The following is a 17,869-nucleotide window of genomic DNA, read 5'->3' on the forward strand; positions in this document are numbered from 1 at the left end:
AGACAGGGCTAAGAGTAATAACACATGTTTATGTTGAAAACTCTTTCGGCCCTTCAAACGAGGGGATTATTTTACCTAAGGAGGGAATTGGAACAGCCTGCAGGAGAGGGAGTTTTTCAGCAACCCTGAAAGAAAACATGGGGTTTGAACACACAGATGTGAGTGAAAGAGGATGGATCTTTTAATGTGAAGATGAAGGAAGAACAGGGATGCATAGACTCTCTGTGACAGGAGGACTGAGAAGTGAGGCTGAAAATGTAGGCTGGGGCACGTGGTTAAAGGTCTTCAGAAGCGCTTAGCCTTATAGGGGAAGCATCACATGCCTTTCCTTTAAAAAAAAAAAAAAATTGTGTATCTGGCCACGATGGGTCTTAGTTGTGGCACAGGGGACCTTTTATGTTGTCGCGTGCAGAATCTTGAGTTGTGGCATGCAGACTCTTCACTGCAGCATGTGTGAGTTCCCCAAGCAGGGATCAAGCCCAGGCCTCCGAACTAGACCCCCAGGAGATTCCCCTACATGCCTTTCTTGCTGCTGCTGCTGCTAAGTCACTTCAGTCGTGCCCGACTCTGTGTGACCCCATAGATGGCAGCCCACCAGGCTCCCCCGTCCCTGGGATTCTCCAGGCAAGAACACTGGAGTGGGTTGCCATTTCCTTCTCCAATGCATGAAAGTGAAAAGTGAAAGCGAAGTCGCTCAGTCATATCCGACTCTTAGCGACCCCATGGACTGCAGCCTACCAGGCTCCTCCATCCATGGGATTTTCCAGGCAAGAGTACTGGAGTGGGGTGCCATTGCCTTCTCCGTGCCTTTCTTGAGAGGACTGTAAATTCTCTGTGGATAAAATATTTAGCTTTGTGTTTGAATTTCTCATGATCTTAATATGACTGACAAATAACACTGGGTTATTGTTTTAGTAAATAGTGAGTGATTGGATGAACAGATGAATTAAGTAACAACTTTGGAACATGAATACCCATCTGCCTTATACTCATCTGCTTGTTCATTCATTCATTCATTCAGTATTTAGTAGGTATTAAATAAATTGATATTTCAGAAATTTTGCTGCTTACTGTTTGTGCCTTAAACTTGACAGCAACCATCCTTTTCCATGAGCCCAGGGAAGAACACCTTGCCTACCCTGTGGAAAGAGTATAACTTTCTATGTAGGACACTCTACCTAAGGGAAGTCAGGTTTTTTAGGTTTTTTTCTTAGTCATTTCTGTTGAATCATTGAGTTGATTTTAATAAGGAGGACAATTCTTTAAAACTTTGGATCCCCCCAAAGCCAATTTTTATGTTTCCCCAAGCACTGAAATTGAGGCTGCTCTGCCTGGCTATTAATACTCTAATGGAACAGTGTGCCCTCTTACAGAGGGGAAGTCAGTCATTGTGCTGAGCTGATTAGAAGTGATGGCATGGAGCTTCTTCCTGAGAACGGAAGTCCTGTAACCTCAAATACCGAGAGCTATAAATCTCAGCAATATATAATGGTAATTGGTTTGAAAGGCCTAATCGACACAGAGAACAGAAGCCAAGAGCAGAATGCTCAAAACTGGAAGCTCCAGGCCTCCGCCCCCTTCCAGAAGGAGAAGTGTCATTTTCTCCCTCAGTGCTGGGAACAGCAATAAAGGGTTTAAAAAGCTGAGCCTCACTAGAGGCCAGACTGGAGGCCCTGCCAGAGAGCCAGTAAGGTCTAAAATGGAAGTCTATCTGTAGCACATTAAGCCGGAAAGCTGGTAAAAATCTGGATTCCTAGCTGTGATTTTAACCATATTAAATCAGAATCTCTGAATTTGAGCCTAAAGACTAGTGTTTTTGACAAGTTCCTGAGAGAACCTCTCAGCCCCACTGCCTTTTAGCTACAGAGGCGCAGACAAGTCACTTAGCCTCTCTCAACCTCTCACCTGTTATCTGTAAAATGGGCACAAACCATCTGCCTCTCATAATTACTGTATTAGAGATATTTTTGTGATGCATTTGGAACTTATGAATACTAACATGTGAGATCAATAATCATACCCATAGCTGGCTTGAGGTAGAACTGTTAAAGCCTCTCATGACCTTCCTTAGTCATACCCCCATAATTCCCCAGTATTCTCTATCATGTATAATGTGTTATGCAAGCCTCAGTTTCCTAAGTTACCCCTTTCTAAACAGATAGTTACATAAATGCCCCCACCCTAGAGAAACTATGGAGTCCTCACTCCATAAATATTTATCCACTTATCATATCTGTAACTTGGAGGAGGTTGCTTAACCTACCTAAGCATCACTTTCCTCCTCTACGTAGTTGTCATCCTAACTGCACCTTATTAATCAGAATGTGCGCTCTGTCGCTCAGGCATGTCTGACTTTTTTTGCTACTCCATTGGACTGTAGACTGCCAGGCTCCTCTCTCCATGGAATTCTCTGGGAAAGAATATAGGAGTGGGCTGCTATTTCCTTCTGCAGGGGATCTTCCTGATCCAGGGATTGAACCCAAGGCTCCTGTATCTCTTGCATTGCAGGCAGATTCTTTACCTGCTGAGCCACTGGAAAAGTCAATGATTAGTTAGAATGAAAGTGAAAGTGAAAGTTGCTCAGTCGTGTCTGACACTTTGAGACCCCATGGACTACAGTCCATGGAATTCTCCAGGCCAGAATAGTAGGGAGAAGGGAAAGTGGGTAGCCTTTCCCTTCTCCAGGGGATCTTCCCAACCCAGGGAATGAACTCAGGCCTCCCACATTGCAGGCAGATTCTTTACCAGCTGAGCCACAAAGGAAGTCCAAGTATACTGGAGTGGGTGGCCTATCCCTTCTCCAGCAGATCTTCCCCACCCAGGAATCGAACCGGGGTCTCCTGCATTGCAGGCAAATTCTTTACCAACTGAGTTATTGGGAAAGTCGATGATTAGTTAGAATCAGTGATGCTAAATGTTCTAATAGATAAACCTTGAAATTCCAGTTCATCCTTATTAAAGTGAAAGATTATTTCATCTAAATCCAATAAGAATTAGCCAGATTTGGAAGATTTTTATCCATCCAGATTTTCAGGAATCCAGTCTCCTTCCACTTTGTGGTTCCCATCTTTAACACATTGTTACCAAAGTCACTGCAGAAAAAGAAGGGATCCCATGGAGACAGAATGCCAGATGCTCAAGAGCCTCAAAGCAGAAGTGACACATCTCTTCTGCTCATGCTTCATTGACCAGAACTACTCACTCAGACCCACGCAGATGCAAGGGTGGCTTAAATAAAGTCCCTGGCAGGCAGCTACTTCCCATCGTCAACTTTACATTATGAAAGTGAAAGTCACTCAGTCATGTCCCACTCTTTGTCACTCCATGGACTTTAGCCCACCTGGCTCCACTGTCCATGGGATTTCCAGGCAAGAATACTGGAGTGGGTTGCCATTCCCTTCTGTAGGGGACCTTCCCAACCCAGGGATCGACCCCAGGTTTCCTGTATTGCAGGCAAAGTCTTTCCTCTCTGAGCCACCGGAGAATCCCAAAGTGTGTGTGTTAGCTATTCAGTTGTGTCCGACTCTTTGCAACCCCATGGACTGTAGTCTGCCAGCCTCATCTGTCCATGGAATTCTCCAGACAAGAATACTGGAGTAGATAGCCATTCCCTTCTCCAGGGTATCTTCCTGACCCAGGAGTCGAACCCAGGTCTCCCTCATTGCAGGCAGATTCTTTACCTTCTGAGTGATCAGGGAAGCCCATTACATTATGAAAGAAGAGTACAAATCTCTGTCTCAGCCACCATTAGTAAGTCATGCAGTTGCTGTGAGGATTGAATGAGAAAGTACACATCAAATTCTTAGTGCAGAGCCTGGTACAAAGTACCTAATCAATAAATGTTAACTGAAGCCATCATTCTTAATATCACAAGGTTAATTTCCTTGTTTGTAAATACTAGTGGGATCCTTTGGATACTAATGACTTATTTAAACACCAGATTGGCTACCTTGATGATCTGTCCTGATTTTAGTCTGATTTTCATTAATTCTTTCAACTCATATTTGTTGAATGACTACTGAGTGTTGAATGACTATTGAATGACTATTGGCTACCTTGATGATCTGTCCTGATTTTAGTCTGAGTTTCATTAATTCTTTCATCTCGTATTTGTTGAATGACTATTGAGTGCCAGCAGTGAACTACACTTTCCCTTTACCCACGTATTACAAGGAAGGGTGGAGAAAAAGGACTGGAACACAATGCAAACACTTACATAAATGGTTGTTTACATTTTAATTGTAATACATTACATGACAGAGAAGTACAGAGTCCTAAAAAAGTACATACCTAAAGGTCTGGCCTAGGCTGTAGGTCAAACAGCCTATGGAATGAATGGAAATTGGCCAAATGAGTAAACAGGGGGAAGATGTTAGACACAGGGAAAGGACATGAGCCTCTTCTTTCGGATCTCCCCAACCCAGTCCTGGGGATCAGTCAGCTTGGACAGCGGACCTCATGGAATGTTCCAAAGCAGCACCAGCTTAAAAAACACAAATAAATAAAAACATCCTGGTAAATATATCCACAGGGAACATTAGCAATTTACAAAGAACACACAACGTCTAAACACTTTAGCAGCTCCGAGGAACTTAAAAATGTTTTTATTCACTTACAAACTTCCTTTTCTCGTCTTTGAAATCTTGAAAAAGTCTTCTGTCTGTGCATGACTTTTCTCAGATTGATTCCGGTCACTGAAAATGTTCGAAGCCTAAGTGAGAAGGAAAAACAAAAGAGGGGGAAAAAGATATATATATATATATATATATATATATATACACACACACATACTATGCAGCAAAGTGAATCAGCTATATGACAATCAAATATACTCCCATAAAAATTAATTTAAAAAAGAAAAATACTTTTGTGATCTGTACTGCTGTTGGCTGAATAACCAATCTTCACCAGTTCTCCCAACACCCCTAAAAATGCAAAATATGATCTCATATTAGATGTTCTTATCATAAACTAATAATAATTATAAATAAATAAGAAGTGAGGAGGAAACTTTTGAAGGCGATATAGATTTATGGCTTAGATGGTTGTAGTGGTTTCATGGGCGTGTACTTAGCTCCAAGCTTGGCAAGTTGTATACATCAATTACGTACAGATTTTTGTATGTGAAAAATAATAACTTCAAAAAGTGAAATAAAAATGGGCATGTGGACTCCTGAGCACACGAGAACTTGTGGACTCCTAAGCACACACACATACACGCATGCACACACAGAGAAGGGAAGTATTACAGAGGTGAAAGAGAGGTCTATACTAAGTAGACCTAAGGGTTTGGGGCCCTGCTCTGCCATTTGCTGGTGTATGATCCCAGCCCCCATAGCACAGCATTCAAAGCTCCTTGTGGTACCAGAATCTGAGCATCTCCCAGCATTCTTCCCTGCATGTACCCTCAGTTACAACCAGAGCAAGCATCTCCAGGCCCTGATGGGTGTTGTGCACCCACTATTTTATGCAGAATATGAGCACATGCCCCCTGAGATGCTCTCCATAAGCACGGCCTCTGTCTCCAGCCTCTCCCACACACACTCCTGCTAAGTCTTAATATGGATCTCAATCTCTGTCATTTTTCTTTATCTTGTATTAGTTTTATTCTCTGTGTTCCCATTGTTGTACTTAAGCTACTGGTAGCAGCTGTGGTATTTTCTAATTATTTATGTGCCTTCCTCTCTCACTTTTCTTGTTTGTTGTTGTTCAGTCACTCAGTCGTGTCCACCTCTTTGCAACCCTACGGACTGCAGCACGCCAGCCTTCCCTGTCCTTCACTATCTCCCAGAGTTTGCTCAAGCTCATGTCCACTGAGTCGATGATGCCATTCAACCCTCTCACTAGTCTGTGTAAATTCCCTGGCATGGGGAGATTGTGTGTGTGTGTGTGTTTTCCCAGCATCTAATGCAACATCTGATACATAATGGATATTTAATGCACAACTTTTAATCAAATGTCTTTTCTAATAATTTGTCCACGCTGAGCCTCAGATTTTTCACCTGTAGAAGTGAAAAATAATACCAACTTAGTTCATCCAGCCTCCTATTAAATGAGAACACATACCTACGGTGCTTAGCAAAGATTCTGGCATAAAGTAAGTGGGAGTGATTAATAAACATTTGATGTGCCTCCCATATCCTAGATCAGATGTACAAAAATTCTTTGCCAACTATTAAGCACTCTGTAAAACAAGGTATATATTTAATAATCATAATGAGATTATTATAACATTAAGACAAATATGTGCATGCATTGCTGCTTGTTTAATTATAATAATGATAATAATATGGATAACCCTGTTCCTGCTATTGAAGATTAATGAGAAGAGCCAAGAATATGAAGTTTGCAAACACTGGGGTTCTGAACAAGATGATAATAGTTGATGCATAACCAGTTATGAATTCCAGGGTCAGTGAATTTAATACATTTTATATCATTGCAAATGTTTGCTCTACTCCCAGGGAAGATTAAAAAAAAAAGTATTCCTGTGTTTGGCTCAGAAACTTGCTTCTCTCCTGGCAGTGCGCATCAGACTAAATGTCACTAGAATATTTCAGCATATGTGGGTAAATATTTACACTCATTTTAAACAGATATTCCAAATTCCTTGTTGTTTTTCAGCAGAGGCCTAAACCTGGTGGTAAAAGTCATGAATAGAACTTTTTCATTCTCACTAAGTGAGAAGGGACTTTTCAAGGATCCTTTCCTCCAGGGTGCTCTATTTTTCTTCTCCATTCTCTTAGGGTTGAGTTGTTGGAAGGGAGGACTGGCCCTCTGCCATGGAACTCTCTACCAAGCCACTTCGAATTATTGCTCCATGGTCCCTGAGAGCCAGTAGAGATTCAGCTGTGATCTCAGGGGGAGAAAGAAATATAAAGGAAAGAAATATGAAAGCTGTAATACAAAGAAGTAAATCTTGGAAAAATGCAAAATGCATAGTGTTATGGCCTTGGGTTGCAAATGAGTGGACAAAGACCAAATTTTTGATTTTAAGAGGAATGAGAAATTATGGCTGGCACAAGTCAAAGATTACTTTCGTTCTTTGGAGATGCCAAGAGCCAAAAGTGTACATCAATGGGAGGCTATTGCTGGGCTGACAGGTTGATATCACACAGAGATTGAGTTGTAGACATTTTTGTTCATGTTTGAGTACACCGAAATGGTGTCTCTGTGTGTAAATATATGTGCATTCTCTCAGCAATTTCTCTTGTTTTCTGAAATTCCTCAATAGTAGATGATCTCCTCGTAGAAAAGGCGACAGGACCTCTGATAATAGAATAAAGGAAGAAGCTAGGCAAAACGTCAGCCTTGTCTAATGGGCAACTCGGAAGCATCATTGGTGCCAGAGTTGTCCCATCTGGGGGCAGGGGATCCAGCCTTATGATCGCGTATCAGTTAATTCTTGTGTCCACAGGGATCCAAAGGGGTTGAAGATAAGGACTACCTCCTAGGGTGTCTGAGTAGGGTAACTTACCCTTGGCCAAGGGAAGTTGTCTAGCTGTGAGTACAATGATCTGTTTGTGACTCATAACTGCTGAGGGATAGAAAGGAGCTGTGTGGTCATAGACAGCGACAGTTACATTGGGGTTGAAATCCAGAGAGGGACAAGTTAGAATCATAGGATGTTGTGAATTCAGACAGAGGAACCCATGCCTTCATTCTACAGTGAGTAAGCATCCATCCATTCTGCTAGTAATACAGCTGGTTACCAGGACTTGCATCCTAGTACAATCGGGGTAGGAATTATGCCTTAGGATTTAATAAAAGGGGAAGGAAGGACACGTAAAGTCCTGATGACAAGATGGCACTTAAGCATATCTGTGGACCTGTGACAAGTGAGCAGTCCTGTGCTTAGTATTATGGAGGCAACAAGGATGTGTAAATGTGGATTTCACCTCAGGGAAGGTAATGAATGAAGAGGGCTTAATAAAATACCAGGCATGATGTACTCAGTGTTTCCTAAGAAGCAGGGAGTTTAAGTACAGAAGAACCCAGAGGAAAGAGAGATCATCAGCTGGAAATCTAAGAACTGACTTTGGAGCTGGCTCCAAAGGGGAGGCCAGCTATAAGCATATGTCAGTGGGTATTCCAAATAGAGGGAATCGTTTAAGTACAGTAGGGAGAAAAAAGTAGTTTCACGTAAACTGTGCTCATGACTGGCAAATGGTGAAGTTTTGCTAGAGTAGCAGATTAAAAATAGGGAAACAAAAAAATAGGAAAACTATAGGAGATGAACATGGGGAAGTAGGCAGACCTTCAAATCTAGGCAGATAAGGATTTGAGATTGGTCTTCAGAACAAAGGGCAGCCATGAATGGATTCTGAAGAGCAAAAAATTCATAATGAGAGCAGTGGAAGAGTGAGTCTGCTGATGCAGAAGGCATAGACTGAAGCAGGAAAAGCTAGAAGAGACTCAAGTAAACTACATCATAATTCTGCTTGACAGGCTGTTACCTGTCATGGGGTTGTTAGAACAGAACATTTTAACACACATAGTGAACCCTAATGTAAACTAGGGGCCTTAATTAACAATAATTTACAAATATTGGTGTACCCACAGCAACAAACATACCACAGGAATTCACGACGTTGATAACAGGGGAAAGGCAGGAGTCGGGGGTGGAGAAGGAGAGGAGGTATGTGGAAGTGTTCTGTACTTTCTGTTCAAGTTTTATGTAAACCTAAAACTGCTCTTTATAGAAATTATCAATTTTAAGAAAAAGAATTTAAAAACCCTTTTAAAGAATTTATTCAGCCCTTTGGCATGACCGATTATTGCTTCCCAGAATATCTGTTTAAGCATCAAGTATTTTTCTCTGTTCCTCTCATAGTTGAGCTCCTTTCTATATGATTTCATATCACACTGAACTTATTCTTAATTCTATTATTATTGTTGTAAAGTTGATGACTGGGAATATTCTCATTACACTGTGATGTGAGTAAAAATGGTTTATTGTATTAATCTACTGAGGTTAGTATTTATCATAGTAACTAAAGTTACTTACTCTAATATATGTGTTCAAAATATACTGAGCATCTTTTGAATTAGGATTGTGTGTGTTTTATTTACCATTAATTTTCTACTGCCTGATAGAGTGCCTGGCTCATAGAAGATATTCAGTAGATATTTACTGATTACATGTCTCATTACAAATGATTTTTGTAATAGATATGGGATATTGGTTAAGACTGTTGTATTGGAAGTAAGACGGTCTTTTGTTTAAGTGTTAATGTGTTTTTTTCTTTTTTGCTTTGTGATATTGGCCAATTCGTTTTACATCTTTAGGTACTTCTCTATAAACTGGGAATAAAAACATATCCTATGCCATACAGTTGCTGTGAGAAGTAAATACGCTATTGTATGGTCTTAGCCCAGGTTCTCCAGAAAACAGAGCTTGATGCAAGGACTAAGTGCAAATGCTTAATTTCAGCAGATAATGTCCCAGGGTAGGGAGGATGTGAGAAAAGTAAACTGAGGCATGGTGGGATGGACATAAATGCAAGGTGATACACTACCATGCTGTCTGCTGTTTCATGATACATCCTGAAGAGACACGACTGTATTATAAGAGGTGGGTCCACTTTGTCACAGGGGCCATCCCTAGGCAGTTAGTAGAGAGAATCCTTTCCCTGGAGGAAGAAGACGGGCTTTACCCTCCCCTTTGGCACGTTGTCTCTCACAGTTAATACCCAGTGTTTCTGCACTACTGCATCTGGCTCTTTTGACAACTGCTCATAAAATCTGATCTCCCACCCTGCGCTGTGAATTTCATCCAAGTCCGGAAGTAGCAAAGGAAACTTGAAATTCAGGACATGTAGCTAGCTGTTCTTCCCCGGTGGCGCTAGTGGTAAAGAACCTGCCTGCTAATACGGGAGACGTAAGAGATGTGGGGTCAATCCCTGGGTCAGGAATATCCCCTGGAGTATGAAATGGCAAGCCACTGCAGTATTCTTGCTGGGAAAATCTCATAGACAGAGAAGCCCGGTGGGCTACAGTCCGTGGAGTCACAAAGAGTCAGACATGACTGAGTGTCTGAGTACATCTAGTTGATCAGCCTTGCTTTGCAGAGGCAAACAAGGGGTGGGAGGCTGACCTTCCTGGGGAAGCTGCTGGCTAGATCCAAGAGGTAGGATCCACCCAGACTTGAGCAGAGGTAGTTGGCCACAGAGGCAAGCTTCTGAACTGCCCTTTGAAAAGGAGATATAAAAACTGAGATGATACCCGCAGTTTAGAGGCAGGAGAAGGCAACACTAAGAAAGCCCAAGGTGGTGCAGAAGAGTCTGATACAGTAAGCAAAGAATTGATTTCAGGGTCTGGCACATAGCAAACACTTCATAAATGTTAGCTTTTCTTTTCTCCTCCATTATGAAGGTAAAAAGTTTATTTAAAATTAGCATCTCTATGCCAAAGAAGATCGATTAAATAGGAGAGACTCAGACTCTCAGCAAACTTCAAAACAGAAGAAAAATATTTGAGGATTATAAATTATATTGTTATGAGGGCCATGGGCTTCCCAGGTGGCGGCTAGTGGTAAGGCACCCACCTGCCAATGCAGGAGACATAAGGACATGGGTTGGATCCCTGCATCAGAAGATCCCCTGGAGTAGGAAATGGCAACCCACTCCAGTGTTCTTGCTGGGAAAATCCCATGCACAGAGAAGCCTGGTGGGCTACAGGGCATGGGGCCACAGAGAATCAGACGTGATGAGCAACCAAGCGTATATGAAGACTACATGAGGTCGTTGCGTCCATGAGCTACATGCGCACATGCTGTTCAGGGCAGACAGCAAGGGCTGAATAAAGACTGAATTTTATTTGAAATATTTGTTGAATGAATGGATAAGTGAACAATGAAATCAATTTTTTAGGTCTAGAATTCTGAGACACTAGACCGAGGAAGGATCATAGAGATTGGCCCATTCCAAATTCTTCTTTTATAGAATACAATATTGAGATTCATGAGGGCAAATTACTTTTCTAAGGTCTAATGGCTACTGGGCAGGCATTCAATTTGTAATTCCTTCATGCCTTACTCCAATAACTCTTTACTGATCACACTCCTGCAGTGCAAAGGAATCTGGTAATTATAATAAGGAGAGCCATCTTAGTTTTTCTAGAACTCAGAATATGTCAAGCTCTTATTGTCTCCCTGAGATGCTTTTTATCCCTATTAAATACATAAGAGAACCATGGTTTCAAACAATAAAATGCCCTGTCCAGTTATTAAACCGTAAAAGTCAGAAACCAAACACAAATCCTGCTGTTCCCAGTGTTCTTACCTTCTATCACTGCATTGCACAAACTGTGGGGCTTGAGGAATTTTTCCTCTTATGAGTCTTACAAGATTCGTGGGCAGAGAGGAGGTGGAAGTTCCATAATACATAACAAGAAACCAGGGCACAGAGGGAAAGAAAGGGGAGCCTTGGACCAGCAGAAAATTTAAAACTGAGACACCCGCCCCTCGCCTCCACTATCTGTGGTATTTGACATTTTTTTTAATAGGAAAAATCCCTTCTGGGAAAGACTCACTCAACTCCAGATCCTTTTCCAAGACATTCTTGGAGCGGAGACTAGCATTTCCAATTTGGCGGCAAGAAGTGTGATTTTAATTAGGCCATTTCCCCCTGGGGGCTGGGGGCTCTGTTGGCTGAACTTCATAAAGAAGCCTGTGGGTGGGCAGCATGTAAGGAGCTCAGAGGTGAGGAACCTTCAGAACAAGCCTCCCAGAGGGGCCTGGCTGTCCTGTTGTGGAATTTCCCCTATTCCTTCTTCCTGATGGAGTAATTGGAAATTGCTACACCCTGGGGGAAGGTGGCCTCCTTCAGACAGGACACAGTTTGGGAGCTCTTGGATCAGAGCCAGCTAATATCCAGTCCATTTGCTTTTCAGCCACAGGAGCCCTGTGTGGATCAGTCACTCAACCCAGACAGGTGTCCACCTGCCTTGGTCCATGGCATCCCTTTGGGTCCCAGCGGGATGCTTGTGCCCTTCCCCAGGGGAAAAGTTCATGTTCCTCCTGGTCATGAAATAATGTGGTCCCAACCTTCCCTCCTGGGGTGTGACCAGTGATTTACAGCTTTCTGACTTCTCACTGGAGGACGGTACAGAGATAAATTGTTGGCTGCAGACAATGTCTCTTCCAGGCTGGAGAAAGCCAGGGCAGTGCAGCTGGGTTTGTGGGTGGACTTGGTCACTCAGGAGAGGCTGGCCAAAAGTCACCCAGAGGATGGAAACCAAAGAGCTCTCAGAAAAACCGAGACTCGAAGGAGGACCCAGAAGGTACCTCCTGCAAGTCTTCCATGGTTCTTTCATCCTCCTTTCAGAACTGGATGTTCACCTCTGGTTTTCAGAGAACCTGAGGGTGTTTTTCTAAAATGCAAATCAAATAACATCAAGTTTCTGCTTTAAAACACCCCAGTGGGTCCCTGCTTGTTAAAGTCTTGGAACTGCGTCAAACTTTCTCTATGTCGGGGTGGCCATATAGTGGAAGCAGGGACAAATCTTATTTTCCTGGGCTCCAAAATCACTGTGGACAGTGATTGCAGCCATGAAATTAAAAGACGCTTGCCCTGTGGAAGGAAAGCTGTGACAAACCTGCTGCTGCTGCTGCTGCTAAGTCGCCTCAGTCATGTCCGACTCTGTGCGACCCCGTGGACTGCAGCCCACCAGGCTCCCCATCCCTGGGATCTGCCAGGCAAGAACACTGGAGTGGGTTGCCATTTCCTTCTCCAATGCCTGAAAGTGAAAGGTGAAAGTGAAGTCGCTCAGTCGGTCCGACTCCTAGTGACCCCATGGACTGCAGCCTACCAGGCTCCTCCATCCATGGGATTTTCCAGGCAAGAGTACTGGAGTGGGGTGCCATCGCCTTCTCCGTGACAAACCTAGACTGTGTATTAAAAAGCAGAGACATTGCTTTGCCAATAAAGATTTGCATAGTCAAAGCTATGGCTTTTCCAATAGTCTTTTATGGATCTGAGAGCTGGACTGAGAAGAAGTCTGAGCATCTAAGAATTGAGACTTTTGAATTGCGGTACTGGAGAAGACTCTTGCGAGTCCCTTGAACAGCAAAGGAGATCAAACCAGTCAATCCTAAAGGAAATCAACCCTGAATATTCATTGGAAAGACTGATGCTGGAACTCCCGTACTTTGGCCACCTGATGCAGAGTGTTGGAAAAAGACCCTGATGCTGGGAAAGATCAAAGGCAAAAGGAAAATGACATGGCAGAGGATGAGAAGGTTAGATAGCATTGCTGACAATGGACATGAATTTGAGCAAACTCCGGGATATAGTGAAGGACAGGGAGCCTGGCATGCTGCAGTCCGTGCTGTCTCCAAGAGTTGGACAGGACTGAGCGACTAAACAACAGCAGCAATCCCACAGAGTTCTCCGGCTTCCTCTACTCTTCTTCCATATGCCCGCACCCTGTAGTTCCCAAACTCAATCATGTTCTTCACATACTCATCCACACCCTCCCCCTTAAGTGCAGTAGCATTTGCGGCTTCTCCCCGGTCAGTGGGCAACCTTCCTTTCCATCCCAAATCCCTCTTGTCCTTACTGGGCTAGGTTTTGCTCGTTATTCAAATTTCCAATTAGAAAATTCAAGGAAGACTTCTCGGAAAAGCCTTCCCCAAATATTCCTTCCAGACTCATTGGCAAAATGGGAACACCTGTCTTGACATCTATTTTAAAACTTAACATGTTGTATTATAACTGCCTGCTCAATCTACCTTCCTTGTTCACTGTAAACTATGAAACTAAAAAACAGGTTAGTGTTTTGTTTATCATTATAATCCTAGTTCAGTGTCAGGCATATTTTTTTGCACTCAACAAATAGTGGTTAAATTAATAAATTAGGCCCCAGAAGGCATCCTGTTAAACCAGTAATGATCCTCATCATTTTTTTGAGGATTAAATACCTGTTAAATGCTTCTCTTGAAAAATATATAGAACTGGAGGGATTGGTCCAGCTTTTCACCAATAATTTATAAGAGGCTAGGAAGGACTGCTGGTAGAAAACAGAGTTTTAAATTTTCCCTAAACACTGAGTTTGAGTAATATTTTAAAATGTTGACGTGAAGTATGGCAAGAGCAAGTGAAGGCCTGCTGTGTGTCCTGTCTATACAGTTTCTCAAAGAGATACATGTGAACAACTAATCAACATGATTGGAGTCTTTCGCATGCATGATACACAGCTAAGGGCTTGGACCTAGGAATGTTGGTAGAGAAGAATGTAGGCATATTTGGGAGGTCATGAGACTGCGAAGAGGGAGACAGCTGCCCTTCTGTGTTTTTCCAGGAGGGAGAGTGCTTACTTGAACCTTGAAAATGATTCAGCAAGCGTAAGAACCAAGGAACGGTCAAAAGGAGAGAAAATCTGGCTAGAGGAAAGCTTATTTGTAGTTGACACAAGGCAATAAGAAGGATAACTGGAAGAAAGGAATGTCTCAGACATAAATTTCACAAATGCCTTTCCACTCTGGGCAGTATGCTATGCTTTATGGGGCCCAGACAGACTCTGAAGGTCATAGAGAACCTCAAAGTTGGTTCCTGGCCAGATCATCAGTTTTAGCCAAAGGGATGGCAGAACACTCCATGCCATGTTCACATGGAGATGGTTATAGAGCTGAAGACTCCTGCAGGAATTTATAGCCATTTGACAGAGTGATGACAATGGACTTCCAAGCTCAAATGAGCGCCATGACCTAGGCTCTCTCTCTCTCGCTTGCTTCTTTGCTGTTTCATGAGTTTTACATCAGGAAGAAAAGTACAACTGGCAGAAATCCCCCAGCACTTCTATTCTTAGGCTCCCCTCATGGCCCCTTAACATAGCAAAACTGAACAATAGTTCCTCATAAAAATAATGGGCATAACCCTTTCTATTTTCTAATATAGAAATTCCCAAAGTGACTTCCACGGAACATCTGTTCTGAGAAATGTTCATAGAGGCTGAGGGAAAAGTGGTTCCAGGCCAAAAAGTTTGGAAAATTATACATGTTCTAGCCCTTGCATAGGTAATCACATTGTGTACATCAGGATATTTAGGACTTTGAGTCCTTTTGAAGAAAACAATGAGATATTCCATGGTTATTAAACAATAGAACTTCTGTTATTAAGAAATATTAAGTTAAAAATCTACTAGGGGGAAAAAAAACTTGAGGGAAAGTCTACTACCTCACCTAAGGATTGTGACTATATGTACTCAAATGTCTTTACGCACTATTTTGTTTATAAAATAGATACAAAATTTGACTATTGATTTATCAAAGTTACATGCTAAACAGCCATCTATTATTATAAATGTCTGTGATATTTTGTATTGTCTTCACTGTTTCGGATAAAATATAGTTTCTGTTTTATATTGGGAACTAAAAATTTGCACAAAAATTTATATAATGCTTTATAAGTGCAAGATGTTAGGTTATACAGGCTACAGTAATAATGGTAATCCTGCATATAGTAATCGCTTTATCACAGTGAGCCCTTAAGTATGGATCAAAAACTATATTGGGTACTTTTACATCTATTTTCTCACTTAATACTCCAAATAGTCCTGTACAGACTATAATATTATTATCTCCATTTTATAGGTGGAGAAACTGAAAACCAGAAAGTTTAATTACCCAAAGTTATACACTTAGTAAGTGTATAGTCTCTCTGATTGCATAATTGGTGCTCTTAACCTTCAAGAAACTAGTCTTCTAGATCACAGAAATAAAGAGTTTATGCACAGTTGGTCTAATTTTTGTTGCTTCTGCAGAGCTAGTACTTTTTATTCCATCTAAGATCAGAGTGAATTCCCTGCTCAAGCTAAACAGAACATTAGAGGGTCTCCCAGTATTCATTTAGGAAATAATTTGTAAAAGTGGGATGTAACCCAGACTGTCACTGGCTCCATAGATAAACATTCTCAGATAGCACTCAAGAGAATTCATTGAATGTCTGAGAATATGCAAGCTCTAAACCAAGTGGGTTCAGATTTCTAAAATTTGAGATTGGGCGTGGGGTGTAGTAATGAGCCATGGGTGTGCACAGTTGCAGCAAACATCCTAACATGCATCTGAGAAGATGTTTGTCATTCAAGTTCAGTTCAGTTCAGACACTCAGTTGTGTCCAGCTCTTTGAGACCTGATGGACTACTTTACGTCAGGCCTCCCTGTCCATCACCAACTCCTGGAGTTTACTCAAACTCATGTCCACTGAGTTGGTGATGTCATGCAACCATCTCATCCTCTGTTGTCCCCTTCTCCTCCCACCTTCAATCTTTCCCAGCATCAGGGTCTTTTCAAATGAGTCAGTTCTTCGCATCAGGTGGCCAAAGTATTGGAGTTTCAGCTTCAGCATCAGTCCTTCCAATGAATATTCAGGACTGATCTTTAGGATGGACTGGTTGAATCTCCTTGCAGTCCAAGGGACTCTCAAGAGTCTTCTCCAACACCACAGTTCAAAAACATCAATCCTTTGGCATTCAGCTTTCTTTACAGTGCAACTTTCACATCCATACATGACTACTAGAAAAACCATAGGTTTGACTAGATGGACCTTTGTTGGCAAAGTAATGTCTCTGCTTTTTAATAAGCTCTCTAGGTTGGTCATAGCTTTTCTTCCAAGGAGCAAGTGTCTTTTAATTTCATGGCTGCAGTCACCATCTGCAGTGATTTTGGAGCCCCCCAAAATAAAGTTTGTCACTGTTTCCCCATCTATTTGCTATAAAGTGATGGGACCAGATGCCATAATCTTAGTTTTCTGAATGTTGAGTTTTAAGCCAACTTTTCACTCTCCTCTTTCACTTTCATCAAGAGGCTCTTTGGTTATTCTTCTCTTCTTGCCATAAAGGTGGTGTCATCTGCATATCCGAGGTTATTGATATTTCTCCCAGCAATCCTGATGCCAGCTTGTGCTTCATCCAGTCCATCATTTCTCATGATGTACTCTGCATATAAGTTAAATAAGCAGGGTGACAATATACAGCCTTGACATACTCCTTTTCCCATTTGGAACCAGTCTGTTGCTCCACGTCCAGTTCTAACTGTTGCTTCCTGGCCTGCATACAGATTTCTAAAGAAGCAGATCAGGTGGTCTGGTATTCCCATCTCTTTCAGAATTTTCCACAGTTTATTGTGATCCACACAGTCAAAGGCTTTGGCATAGCCAATAAAGCAAAAGTAGATGATTTTCTGGAACTCTCTTGATCTTTTGATGATCCAACAGATGTTGGCAATTTGATCTCTAGTTCCTCTGCCTTTTCTAAAACCAGCTTGAACATCTGGAAGTTCACTGTTCACGTATTGCTGAAGCCTGACTTGGAGAATTTTGAGCACTACTTTGCTAGCATGTGAGATGAGTGAAATTGTGCGGTAGTTTGAGCATTCTTTGCCATTGCCTTTCTTTGGGACTGGAATGAAAACTGACCTTTTCTGGCCACCAGTCCTGTGGCCACTGCTGACACTTCCAAATTTTCTGGCATATTGAGTACAGCACTTTCAAAGCATCATCTTTCAGGGTTTGAAATAGCTCAACTGCAATTCCGTCACTTCACTAGCTTTGTTCGTAGTGATGCTTTCTAAGGCCCACTTGACTTCCAGGAAGTCTGGCTCTAGGTGAGTGGTCACACAATCATGATTATCTGGGTCATGATGATCTTTTTTGTACAGCTCTTTTGTGTATTCTTGTCACTGCTTCTTAATATCTTCTGCTTCTGTTAGGTCCATACCATTTCTGTCTTTTATTGTGCCCATCTTTGCATGAAATGTACCCTTGATATCTCTTATTTTCTTGAAAAGATCTCTAGTCTTTCCCATTCTATTGTTTCCCTCTATTTCTTTGCATTGATCGCTAAGGAAGGCTTTCTTATCTCTCCTTGCTAT

At 42.0% G+C, this 17,869-nt stretch overlaps 1 long non-coding RNA gene across 1 annotated transcript in view; it reads left to right on the top strand.

Annotated features, from left to right (window-relative positions):
* The first annotated feature begins 7,413 nt into the window (after positions 1 to 7,413).
* LOC132346052 (uncharacterized) overlaps positions 7,414 to 17,869 on the top strand; it is a 61,352-nt gene continuing 50,896 nt past the window's right edge. The window contains exons 1-2 of the long non-coding RNA XR_009495769.1: positions 7,414 to 7,668; positions 8,563 to 8,638. This is a non-coding gene — a long non-coding RNA (uncharacterized lncRNA). The remainder of the gene's footprint in view (positions 7,669 to 8,562; positions 8,639 to 17,869) is intronic.

The sequence above is a fragment of the Bos taurus genome, chromosome 8, assembly GCF_002263795.3.
Source record: "Bos taurus isolate L1 Dominette 01449 registration number 42190680 breed Hereford chromosome 8, ARS-UCD2.0, whole genome shotgun sequence".
Taxonomy (NCBI): domain Eukaryota; kingdom Metazoa; phylum Chordata; class Mammalia; order Artiodactyla; family Bovidae; genus Bos; species Bos taurus.